The 12,561-nt window shown below is 49.6% G+C and overlaps 1 protein-coding gene across 1 annotated transcript in view; it reads right to left on the bottom strand.

Moving 5' to 3' along the window:
* ANKRD11 (ankyrin repeat domain 11) overlaps positions 1 to 12,561 on the bottom strand; it is a 128,185-nt gene that overhangs the window by 76,104 nt on the left and 39,520 nt on the right. The window lies entirely within an intron of this gene.

Genomic DNA, 12,561 nt, shown 5'->3' with positions numbered 1-12,561 from the left:
AAAGAGGATGTTTTCCAAGATGCACACAGGGAACAGAGCCTAATTGTTTATTTCCTTACCATCACAACATTCTAAAAAATGTAAGGCAATACTAAAGAGAACGTAATTTTATGCAAAGAGCATTTATTTTTATGGAAAAAGATCTCATTAAAAAATATTTTTAAAAAAATCTACCTGCAAACTCCACAGCTGGACAAAGTCTCCACTAAAGTACATGAGAAATGAGGTGCCTAGAAGTTTCCAGGCAGCCCAGCCCAGGCTTGGCTACTCTGGACTCATTTAGTTAAGGGGCAGAGAGAAATTCAAGCAAAATTCATACTATTCAAGTGCTAAAAAATAAATAAAAAAAAAATCTCACAGCCTACCATGAAATAGTTGTGGAGATTAAATATTTGCCAAATTTTCCCAAAAAGCAGTCCTAAAAATCCTGCCAAACACAGGGGTGGTTCTCACCCCAACTCACCCCCAGGAGTTCAGGGCTGAAGGCCCAGCGATGACCTGTTTGGACTTTGCTCATGCAACTGCAGTATTTGACCTAAATTCTTTCTAAAAAGGTGGAAAGTGGCTCTGTGGCTCCTCCAGCACACACTGGGCTGGTGACAGAGAGGTGTGGAACCCCTCTGTACCAAACAGGTCTCAGACCCCCAGCCTCCCCAGCAATGCCAGCTCTACCACACAGGACACAGAACACTCAGGTTTGTGCCTTGAAAAGGACAAAAAATGAAATTCAGAACCTGTGAGTGTCCAGGGCACATTCCTTACTCCTCCCTACTCCTCCTTCAGCCTGGCTGCGCCTCTGACTACTCCTGAGTTCCACACTCCCCATAAAATCTCATTTCTCCTCTGCTTTAAGCAGGTTTTTATGATTAGAATACAATCCTGGCCCTAGAACAGGCAGTTTGGAGGAAGAACAAGTGAGCATTCCCAAATTCAGGCAAACAAACACACACCATGCAAGTATGTTAAAAACAGGGTATTTGCCAGCAGAGCAGTAACTCCACAAGGTATGTCATCAATTGCTTTGAATTCCCCAAAAAGAAAACTAGGAGCTTCTCATGAGTTGTTTGAAAACAAAACTGTTGATAACTTGAAAATATTTGTCCAGTTACTACAACAAAAATACTTCTGGTTTAAGCAGCATCAAGGGAAGCTCCCAGTGAGGTTCAATGCCAAGATTGCAGGTCTGCTGATGGCCTGCTGCTCCAGAGGTAGGCGACAGCACAAGGAAGAGCTCGCAGCTCCTGAAGCTTCATTCAAGATGTTTCTCATGAGAAAGATTAGGAATTATGGGCTGCAAACGGAACATCTGCTGGGTAGCAGCAGCCATCCGGGCTCACCCGCGTTGCAGGAAGGGAAATCCTCTGTGGACTTTCCACAGTGAGCAGAGCGAGCCCCACTAACGAGGTACTGCTGGTCACAGACTGACATCAAAGCAGAAAACACCCACAGCAGGTTTTTTGGGCAAATTATTCCTCCTGGCACGTGTGTGATGGCAGCTGAAACCCTGATCAGCAGGCAAGGGGGTGAGTCAGGGCTTGGGGCAGGCTGGGAACAGAGCTCAGCCCATGTGGCCACACTGAGCTTGAGTACGGAACAGTTTTGCAACACCCGCTGGAGCTGAAATAATTTAATTTTTTAAACAATGATGTAAGACATTCACCATTCACTGTCAGTCATGCAGGTGAGCAGTTGCAAGCACACATTTTCAAGGCAATCTGCAAGGCTGCTTTGGTCTCTCTTCCTGTGTCTACAAAGAGAGCATTCCTGCCTGCACTTGCTATCTCCCTGTTTTCCAGAGCTTAAACGCTGAAAAAAGCAAGACTAAAAAAAGAAATCACGACACTGAACCAGCCGACTTCATAAAGCTGTTTCTAAACACCTACTCAGGCAAACCTGCGCAAGAGGGGAGCAAAACACGATCTGCACGCTCAGCCGGGCGTTCACCTTTCCCCCACGGCCCAAAAGGCTCCCAACAACCCCTCGGGCTGCAGGAGATGATTTTTGGTTTCCCTCACGGATTGATGAAGGTGGGGCAGCCCGTGACTCCAGGCCAGGGCCGGGTTTGCAGGGAGCCTCCGGCACAAAGGCCCTTCCCAAAGGCCGCCGAGGGCAGGGCAGCGGCCGGCGCAGCCGCCACAGCCATGTGTCCTCCAGCAGACCCTGTCTGGAGGGAGGGAGGGGGCTGGAGCCGCTCGATCCCCGCTCGGGGAAGCCAGATGCGAGGCCTGGCACTGACGCCAGCAGCAGAGCTATTTTTACCAACCAATGGAGGCGGCGCCGGAGCAGGAGCTGGAACTGGAGCTGCTGCTCCTCGCCCAGCTCGCCGCGCTCAGCCGGGCCGGAGAGATCCGGGCGGCTCTGGGGGCCCAGCTCGGAATTCAGGCACCATTCACACAGCACGAGCTTTTCTGCACACAGAACCTCCAAGAGTGAGTCCCCCATCAGAATCCACAGAAAAATCCATTAAATCACTTAGCACAGAAAAGCCTGAATCCTCCAGTCTGAATGATCAATCCTTCCTGGCATGGTGACACCCACCTGCACCCCAAGCCCTTCTCAAGGTCAGCTCCCTCCTCCTTGGACAAGTCAACAGCACACACCAAATCCCACGTGGAAAAAACAGCAAGATAAAAGTTTAACTCTTGTATATTCAAATTATTCCATGCTTATCACTGGTTTTGACCAGACTTTCAAAGGCTTCTCTCGTTTCTGGAAACTGAATGCCAGGAATACCTGCTGGAATTATCAGAGCAACACCAGCCTTCCTACTGCTCTCTCCATTTTCTCAGGCTTCCTTCCTGGCTTCCTTCCAGTATTCCCATCTCTTACAGAAGATCCTGTTTTCCTTCATCGTCTGGGTTGTCTCCTCCTCTTCCTTCTCATTGCCACCCACTCGTTTTTTCATCTTTCCCAATATTGTATTTGCTACATCCTCTCTCCCCGTGCCGCCCTGCAAACCACCCTGCAGAGCCGGGTATGAGATGTGCTGCACATCCTCGTGTCTGGGATAACACTCAGGTCAGGAGCTGTTTTCCCTCACCCACACCCTGACAGAGCACGTGGCTTCTCCATGTCTGAGAAACTCCCCAGCCCAGCCCCACAACCACCCCATGGATCCACCACTGCCTAGACTTGGGAAACTGAGTTTGCAGAGAGAAGCAACACAAGCTTTTCCTTTTTCTCCTTCCCTTTTTCTAGCCTGGATTGAGAAAACCACACACAACAGAGAGGTCCTGACAGCCTCCTCCACACTCTTCCCACTGCAGGAATTCCAAGATCTTCAAGTCCCACATTTGACCAAATCCCACTATGCCCACTAAACCATATCCAAATGTACCACATCAACTCCTGCTTTTAGAATTCTTCCAGGGATGAGAGTGTGTTCAAGGTACAAGAGCAAACACAAAGAGCAACAGCTAACAGTCTGGTAACTCCCTGAGCCTCACTGGTCCGGGCTTCCAAGGCCAGACTCACCAGTGGGAATGGAGCAGGATCACAGGGTTGGTTCACCACAGAACCATGGAATAGTTAGGGTTGGAAGGTACCTTAAAATTCCAACCCCTGCCACGGGCAGGGACACCTTCCACCACACCAGGTTGCTCCAAGATTCATCCAACCTGGCCTTGAACAATTCCATCTAGAAACTCTCTGTGGAAACTCCTGCCCTACACTCTAGCAGCCAGCCCACAACCCTCCCTTTGCTGCCCATTCCCCTGGCAGCTCTCCCTCCATTCTCCTGGGCATAGCAGCCAGCAGGGAATGTGGCGTGCCCTCACTCACCTCCTGCCACCAGCAGGGCTGGCCCACAGGATGGGAATGGAGCATCCCAGAGGACAGGAAGCGAGCATCCTGGCATGGAGCTCCCGTGCTGCATTCCAGGGGTTGCCGGCAGGGAACGGGGCCGGCTGCTGTGCTGATGCTGCACTTGCCACTAATGAAATATTGTAATGCAGCCCTTAAAGTGACACCGTGCTGAGTACAGTAGGATTCACTCCCAGGGCCAGCAGAGAGCTTGGAAATTCTCCTCTCACCCCTCTTTCCAAAGTGAACTCTGCTCCTGCCTCTACCTGGGACAAGTTAGAAATATCAAGATCTCCTAAGTCATGAAAAGTGTTAAGCTTTACTGAAGTCTCAACTATCGGGAAACAATTTATGAGAATCCTTGTACTTTCCAAAGATACAGATAATTCAGATTCAGAGCCGGGACTTTATCTTTTCTGTCACTTCCACTGAACTTTAATTACACATTTATTCAAAGTTCTGGGCATGTGTGTTTATTTATCAGAATAAGAAAATTAGTGTCATACTGCTGTGTATTCTTTGAGATACAGATACTCAATACAGAAAAACCACTGGATTCTCCTACAGTAAAGCCTAAAGACCAATATAAGACCAGCCACACACAAGGTTTTGTGATATTCCCAGGCAGAAGAGAAGAACCCTACAGAAAAGGTTCACCAGAAAAGAAACATGGGAAAGGAACCGAGTTATTCCTGCAAAAGTGACCAGGAAGTCCCTCGGCTCCACCAGGGATCTTGGTGCACCATCTGTACGGGATCAGCTCCAGGCCATCCAAACCTGCAGCTGATCCCAGGGCGGCAGCTCGCCAACAGAGCCTCCGGAGCCCTCGAAAAGCTCTTTTCTTCCCCTGTGTTCTCTTCACCCCCATTTGCCCCCTTTCGTATTCAACCCAGATAAGGGAAATGTGAGTGACAAGCGGGCGCTGCCGCCGCTGGAGCGGGATCGCGCTCCCGCCTGTGTGAAACGCCGCTCTGGAAGCAATTTGTCTTCCCATCTCATTTCACATGGGAAGCCCATCCGCCACTGCGGCCGTGCCCCCGCCCGGCCCCTCCCTCCGGGAGCCCAGCACACAAGGGGACATTGTCCCCCCTGAATGACAAACAGTTTTGTGACACCGAGGCTGGAAAGCGCATCAGACAGGTGCAGGGAAGCTTGGAAAATCGGTGCGTACGCGGCGCCGCGATTTGGGGACAAGTTAATTCCTGGGGAGAACACACACGGAATGCCAACAATAGGCTGGGAGGAAGCGAGTGGGCTGGGGGCCAGGGGGGTGCTCCAGGCTCTGCCCCTCTTCCCAGCTCTCCCACCACACGCACAGGCTCCAGCTCCATCAGGACAGATAGCTTCTCCCAGCAAACCTGGGTTTATGGAGCTGTACCGATGGCTCAGCCGAGGAACAAGAACACACAGGAACAGCTTCCAAACTCTAAGTTCGTCTCAAAGAAGCAACTTCACTGCCCAACCAGGATAAAGTACTGAAAGCATCTGTAGGGACGGTGGGGGGAAACCCCTTTACCCCGCCTTGCACTGCTGGTACGTTCACAACACAACACTGGCTGTTGTTGGTGGAGCCCAGTGACAGGACAAGGAGCAAGGCCATGAACTAAACCACAAGAAATTCCACCTCAATATAAGGATAACCTTCTTCTCATGGAGGGGGGTAGAGCTCTGGAAGCTGCCCAGGGATGTGGGGTCTCCTCGCTGGAGACATCCCAAACCCACCTGGACACCTTCCTGTGCCACCTGCTCTAGGTGCCCCTGCCTTGGGCTGGATGATCTGCAGAAGCTCCTTCCAACCCCAAATATTTGGTGATTCCAGTCATGGCATCTCCTGGAGCTCCAACTCCATTTGATCAATTTTCCCTCTATAAGGAATTTTTAAGCATAGAAGAGAAAGCCCAGGTAACTGTTAGGACGTGTTCCTGCAGGAACCATCCCAGGCCAGTTACAGACAAGAGACCTCACCAAGACACACCAAAAACCGGGAAGGCCAGGTGAGCTCCACTGCCACCACACCACCAACTTACTCAATTATCTTAAGGTTTTTGTTGTATTTTTAAATATGCACCAAGTGGTTCATTCAACAGAAAACAGAGCCAAGACCTTGAAAACCACAGCTGGTGTATATTAACTGCACCACCTCTAAAGACCACTTTTAAGTCCTCATCACACCCACAGTTTCATCCAAAAGCACCACCACATCCAATGATTTCACCCTCTTCAGTGACCTGCCACACTTGCACATCAGAGCAGGGAACTAATTCAGCTGGAAACAAATACAGCCAGACCAAAAAAAAAATGTTTTTAAATAAAAAATTCCGTCTCTAATCCAGTTCTACAGGCCCCAAAGCAGTTCAGCCAGCACAAGGGATGGGAAGCATTTAAGCCTGGACTGCAGCAGAAGGAGCTGACATGAAATATCCTTTTTAACAGGTTTACAGAAAACCAAGACTAGTAACAGAAATCACAACATGCAGAAAAGGTCTTAATCCCCTCCACCCCAATAAATATATTTCTGTATTCAACATTTAAGCAGGAAGCAGATCAAAAACCAGACTCAAATGAGGTGTTTCTCATGAAAGCCATATGGGAACGCCGCTGTTGGATCCCTGCAGCCACCCCCACTGGCCTCCTGCTGCCCAGGACCACAACTTGTTGGAGCAGCTGCACTGACTCAGGCAGCAGAGCCACACCGGGCTCTGCCAGGAGGAGGGAGATCCGTCCAGCTGGGAAGGACTGGGAAGGACCGGGATCCACCCAGGCTGTTAGTCAGCTCTCAGCACTGCACGCAACGCTCCGGTGGGTACAACTGACATTCAGACCACTGTAAAGACTGCTCTGCCTTGACAAAAAATAATTTAAAGATGCATCACTACTGCCAGATGTGAAAAATTCCTCCTGTCTGGTTTCCTGGGGGGAGCAGGAAGGGAGGCTGTGACCACCTTGCCCCACGTGTGTCTGGGTCGCTCCTGCTCAGCTTCGAGTGGTACGTCTGGGGAGGGAATGCACCTCTCTGTCCCTCCCAGACAAGGTGCCCCAAACCCACGCAGTGAAACAGCACCACATCCTCATGAGGAAGAGCCCCTGGCAGGACCCCGGGATCGGGAGCGGTTCGTGCCGTGCTGGTACGGCTGACGTGCGCCGGCACCGTGCTGAGCTGGCAGCCAGCCCCACTCATGTGCCTTTCCTGGAGCCTCTTCCAGCTCCTCCTCAGGGGAGCCTGCTGGGACAGAGCCTTCCAGCCAGGAGAGCTCTGACAGCCGCCTCCTCACCAGCGCTTCCCACAGAGCAGCCCCGAGTCTGGGGATCCAGTGACCACACCGTACCTGGAGGGCTCTGGTGGGACAGAGGTGCTTCAGAGACCACCAGGGCTCCCACTGCACCCGGAACTGAGGAATTAACCTAAATCCCATCCTGAGGACTTGACCCAAATCCCATCCACACAATGCTGTCTGAAGGATCCTGCCATGACAGACACACCTGCCCCACTGTGCCTCAGCTCCCTGAAGGTAGTGGTGCCCCACTACGCTCCCCAAGGAATTTTTCCACAACACAGGATGATATTCCCCAAGCAGCTTTTCTGAAATCCATATTTGTATTCCCTGAGCAGTTTTTGATGACACCTCTGCAACGTCTGGTGACCAGTTTGGATTTCTACACGATTTTCACAGCTATAATTATCTGTCATTTACAGATAACTCCACAGAAAGTTGTCTTTACATGTTGTTTCCTTTGGAGTTGTTGGTTCCTTGTCCCTCCCAGCACTCAGGGTCTGAGGAACCAAGTAGTTTGGGGAAGTTTCTTTAATAGAATCCTGGGATGGTTTGGGTCAGAAGGGACCTGAAAGCTCATCCAGTGTCACCCCTGCCATGACAGGGACACCTTCCACCATCCCAGGCTGCTTCAAGCCCTGTTCAACCTGGCCTTGGGGCACTTCCAGAGATCCAGGGACAGCCACAGCTGCTCTGGGCACCTCTGCCAGGGCCTCAGCACCCTCACAGGGAGGAATTCCTTCCCAACATTCAGCTCCTAATTTTGACCCTGTTACTAAGTGAAGATGATGCCCATCAAGCCGAGCTGCTGTGGATGAGTGACCCACACTCAGGGTTGGAAGATGCACTACAACAAAGCGAGGAAACAGAGCAGGTAAAAAAATAATAAAGGTAGAAGTTAAAACTCATTTTCACAAATTTCCCCCATCCCTCCTCTCGGCAGCTGGAATTTACCCCCCACAGCTGCCTGGGGGCTTCATGAAGGACAGACCTGAAACCCACCACCCAGTTTTTCACCATCCCCCTAGAAGACACAGAAGCAGCCACTCAGAATAAAAGCACTTTCTGTTAAACCACAAGCACAGAACACTCCCCCCATCCGTAAGAAAACACACAGCAAGTTTTTCCTAGCGTTACTCCCAAAGCCCAGACAGGTCAGGAAGAGCCAGCAGCAGAATTCACTCTTCTCAAAGAACAGTGGGTTGTGAGCTCTGCCCAGCTCTGCTGCAGAGGGTGTGTGCAGAGTATCTTTGGGCTAAAATGCTGCTTTCATGTGTAAAATGTAACCACATTTACACCTTAAATACCGTCCTTAGAAGCATCCAGACCAACCAGCTCCTTACACTCCCTCCCAGGGAGGTGGGACACCGGAACTGGTCGGGCTGGTTGCTATATAAAGTCTCAAGCACCTGGTTCTAGTTTTCATTAAAGATTAAGTCAGGTTCTGCTGAGGCTTAGGAAAAATACTGGAAGTCACCAGTCCTAATGATTCCTCAGGCTGTTAGTAGGAGCTGAGTATTTTTCCTAACGTGGGACTAATGGACACAGCAATTCCCAGTCTGGTGACTCCTATGGAACACAGTAACAGCAGCATTTTGCACAGGGAACACCTCCAGCTGCTTTCCCAAAGATGCTCCTGCGGGAAGGAGCTCTGCAAAGAGCCAATGACAAAGGCAGTTCCCCATCCTGCCTGCAATTTTTGGAAAATTCAACAAGGAGGCTGGATGCAGGGTGAGCCTGGGGAGTCACCCAAAGCCTTGGATCAAGCATCGATAAATGCCAGATTTGGGAGGAGCAGGGAAAGGATGGAGCTCATGGAAGGGTCTGGGCGGCAAGGGATGTTAAAGCTCACCCAGTCCCATCTGGGATGGACACCTTCCACCAGCCCAGGCTGCTCCAAGCCCTGACTGACGTGGCCCTGGAGTTCTGGGGGTTTGGAGCTCGGCTCAAAGCACTCCACACAGGGGGAAGAACTCCCAACATCCACCTTCCAGAGCTCCTTTCCAGCCCTCAACTACATCCTCTCCCACAGGACTCTGCTCTGAGATGGAACAACTTCCTTGTTTTTCAGCTCCCAGGAGGTTTCCCGGTGACACGCAGCTCCTGGTGAGACTGAAGATTATTTTCTGCCGAACCAGCTGACATTTGGAAAAGTTTAAATATCAAAATTTCCTCCTCTGTAAAAACTGAAAATAATACATACAGAACACATGACATATCACTGGCATTTCACAGCTTGACTCAATCTCCAGTTTGCAGGCACACTCTTCAAACCCTCTTTAATTTAAAAAGATGCATCTAGACTCAAAAATATGGGAAGTGCCCATTGCTTCCTCATTGGAGTTGTATTAATACCTTCTGTGCTGAGATCTAAAGTCTGTGCTTGGCAAATAATGCTGAGCTTAAATATGCCTTTAAAATAATTTTACATCAATTAAAATACATTAAGTATATCATTTCTAGAAATCACTAATGCTACTTTTCCTGCCTGTACAAAAATACAATAGTGTTTAATTTATAAACTCATCTCAGCATCAAGTATTGAAGTTCTCTGACCAGATTAGGAGTTAAAGACTCTAAAACAACATGACCTCTGCACAGTCCAGTTATTCACAGATTTTAAATCTCACAATCATTTATTTTTTAAATTCTGGTTTAGTATATATTGCATAGTAACTACTGAAAAAAAACCCCAAAAGTAAAATCAAAACATTTGCCTTTGAAAGGAACACCCCTAATTACAATCACTGGTTTATATAGTCCAAATTTTACTATATTTCATTTATTATTTGTTGCTGTATCACTTTCTTAATATGCATCTGCTAAAGAAGAAACATTCTGCTTCTAATGCTTCTAATTACCAATATATATATATTTTTAAAGATTATTTCTTAAGTTAAATACTTAATTTATTTGAAAATGCATGTTGCTAGAGGTGCCTCAAGTAAAAAATTGTTTAACATGTGTTTTACAGCCTTTCCAAACTCTTTTTATGGTCCTGGAGCCTGGCCACATTTGTGGAAAAATGCAATGTTTCAGCTTCAATTTGTCTGTAATTTCAGTGGGATGTTGCAAAAAGCTTTAGGAGAGAACACAGCCAGCGTTTCAGCCAGTTTTTCAATTAATATTTGGGGAAAAAAAAATCACTTTTTTAACAGTCACAGAACTCAACTTCCCTCATGCAAATCTCCTGCCTGAGGTCACTTCCCACTGACAAGGTTTCTTTCTGCACTCTTCCGTTATGCCAGTTGGAGTTCAGGTGATGGAGCTGCAGATCCAGGGCACAGGAGAACCCCAAAGGGATGGGGACAGGGACCAAGGACCAGCAGGTGGTGGCACCCAAGGTGCCCCAATTTTAGACCCTGACTCCTTCCTTGCCAGCACAAACCACTCCTGCTGTTAGTTTAACACAGCCCACGTTGGCTCCAGGCAGGTCCCACCACCATCCATGAGAAAAACCCACCATTTCCATCAAAACAGCTCTCCCCGGTCTGTGTGCCTGCCCTCCTGACTGCAGCTGCAGCTTCCTGCTCTCCCACCACCAAGGAGGACACCAATATTTGGAGTGAGGCTTTGGGAGGGCTGTTGTCAGAGACAGGGCTGGAAGGGCACACGGACAGCAGGAGGAAGGCCGGCAATGGAAGGGCCGCGTTTAACGGGAGAAGGGCGGGTGTGAGGAGCTCCAGGCCAGGCTGAGCGGAGCTGCTCAGACCCACGGCTGCAGCACTTCCCCGAGCCCTGCCCCGGTATTTTTAGGCCGGTTTCCTGAGGAAGTGAGGCCCAGGGCTGCAGCGAGCCCCCTGCTCCCGGCACGGCCCCGAGGAAGAGGAGGCCCAGCCGCCGGGCAGGCACTGGCCCTGAGGGAAGGGGAGCAGCCGGCCACTGCCCGGCCCGGGCTGAGCCTGCCGGCCAGAGCCAGGAGGGGTTTGGGGACGGGCAAGGAGAAGCACTGCAAGGGGCACTCCATTTTACACAACCAGCTCTGTGCCTGCGCTGGAACCGAGGCACCCAAAATTCCTGGGGGATGAAGTGACAGAAGGCTGGGCAGGGCTTGGATAACCTGGTCTAGTGAAAAGGGTCCTGCCCACAGGAGCAGGTGAAACTGGAGTATCTTTAAAGTCTCTTACCACGAAAACCATTTCATCATTCTACAAAGGCTCAAGCAGACACATTCCCTATACTGAGAGCATTGCTCCAGCTTCTCCCTCTCCCCCATTGATAAGCCTCTCTGTCCCCACACCCTGGGGACACCAGCACAGGCTCTGGGTGACAAGCCACCTGCCCTGAGGGCACATTTGCTCAGGTGCGGTGTCACCAGACCTGCAGCAGTGGGTGGCCCTGGGCTCTTCTGCCCCACCACCACCATCATCCCCGGGGCCACCGCAGCTGCAGATGGTCACAAGTGATTTACTGTCACTTTAAAGCTCACTGCAATCCCAAGTCAGCAGGCCAGGCCTAAAATGTGCTATGTCAGTGGTTTCTGTAGAATAACAGCACATCACTTCCTTGGGGAACTGTAAAAACTGACTCACTCTCTACACAGAACCCTAAAAGCAAGAAATCACCACACACAGCAAGATCTCAGATAACCTGTCACTATGGAAGAGTAAATGGGAGAAAGTCAGAAAAATTCAAGGGAAAAAACAGACCAAGAAATGGATCAGGAGAGTCTCTGAGCCAGAGACCCAAAGGGTCACCTTTGCCAGAGCTCAGATGTGGTACTTGAGACAAAACATTCTGTAATGTGGTTATGCTCTGAAGCATTGAAATGCTATTTAAAAACAATAAAACACTGACTAGGAAGAAAATGTAAGGTGAGACTGAAGGTTTTGGAAATGGAGAGCATTCTCTGCAGTCCCTGGCGGGTGAGCAGGCAGGGAGGGACAGGAACACCTACAGCCCAGCCAGCTCCTCTCCAACCACTGCTCAGCTACAATCAACTGAAGAGAACATCAGCAAAATCCTCCTGCCATATCTGAAAATATAAATCCTTCTGAGAAGGAGTTCCTACCTCCAGATCCACCCTGCAATATCTGCATGAATTAAATATACAGACGGGCACTCAGCTCCTGCCAGGAAGGAGCTGGGACACTCCAGGTGCACATCAGCCCCTTTTGGGGTAACCTCATCTACTGGCTCAGAGGAGAACCCTCACAGTCTTAGAAAATGCCCAAACTTTGGTTCTTCATCCTGAAAACTGGTTACAAACAAGTACTTGAATTATTAGATAAATGATCTCACATTCCCAGCATTGGCTGGTTGGTCCTGTCAAATAAATTCCATCTCAAACTGACTCTCAGTGACATTTTCCATCTTCCCCCTTGGCCTCTCTCTTCCACCATCCCCCTGAATGCCCAACCAACCCTTTCCCAGGTTTTCAAGCCCTACCACAGCTTGTTTGCCCAAACTGAGATACAAATAGGACTTCACTACACCTTGCAGTTCTGCAGCTCACAGAGAACTTCAATTAAAATAATGAGTTTTTAAA

This window comes from Camarhynchus parvulus, chromosome 11 (assembly GCF_901933205.1).
Source record: "Camarhynchus parvulus chromosome 11, STF_HiC, whole genome shotgun sequence".
Lineage (NCBI taxonomy): Eukaryota > Metazoa > Chordata > Aves > Passeriformes > Thraupidae > Camarhynchus > Camarhynchus parvulus.
This window is presented reverse-complemented; position numbering and strand designations above follow the sequence as displayed.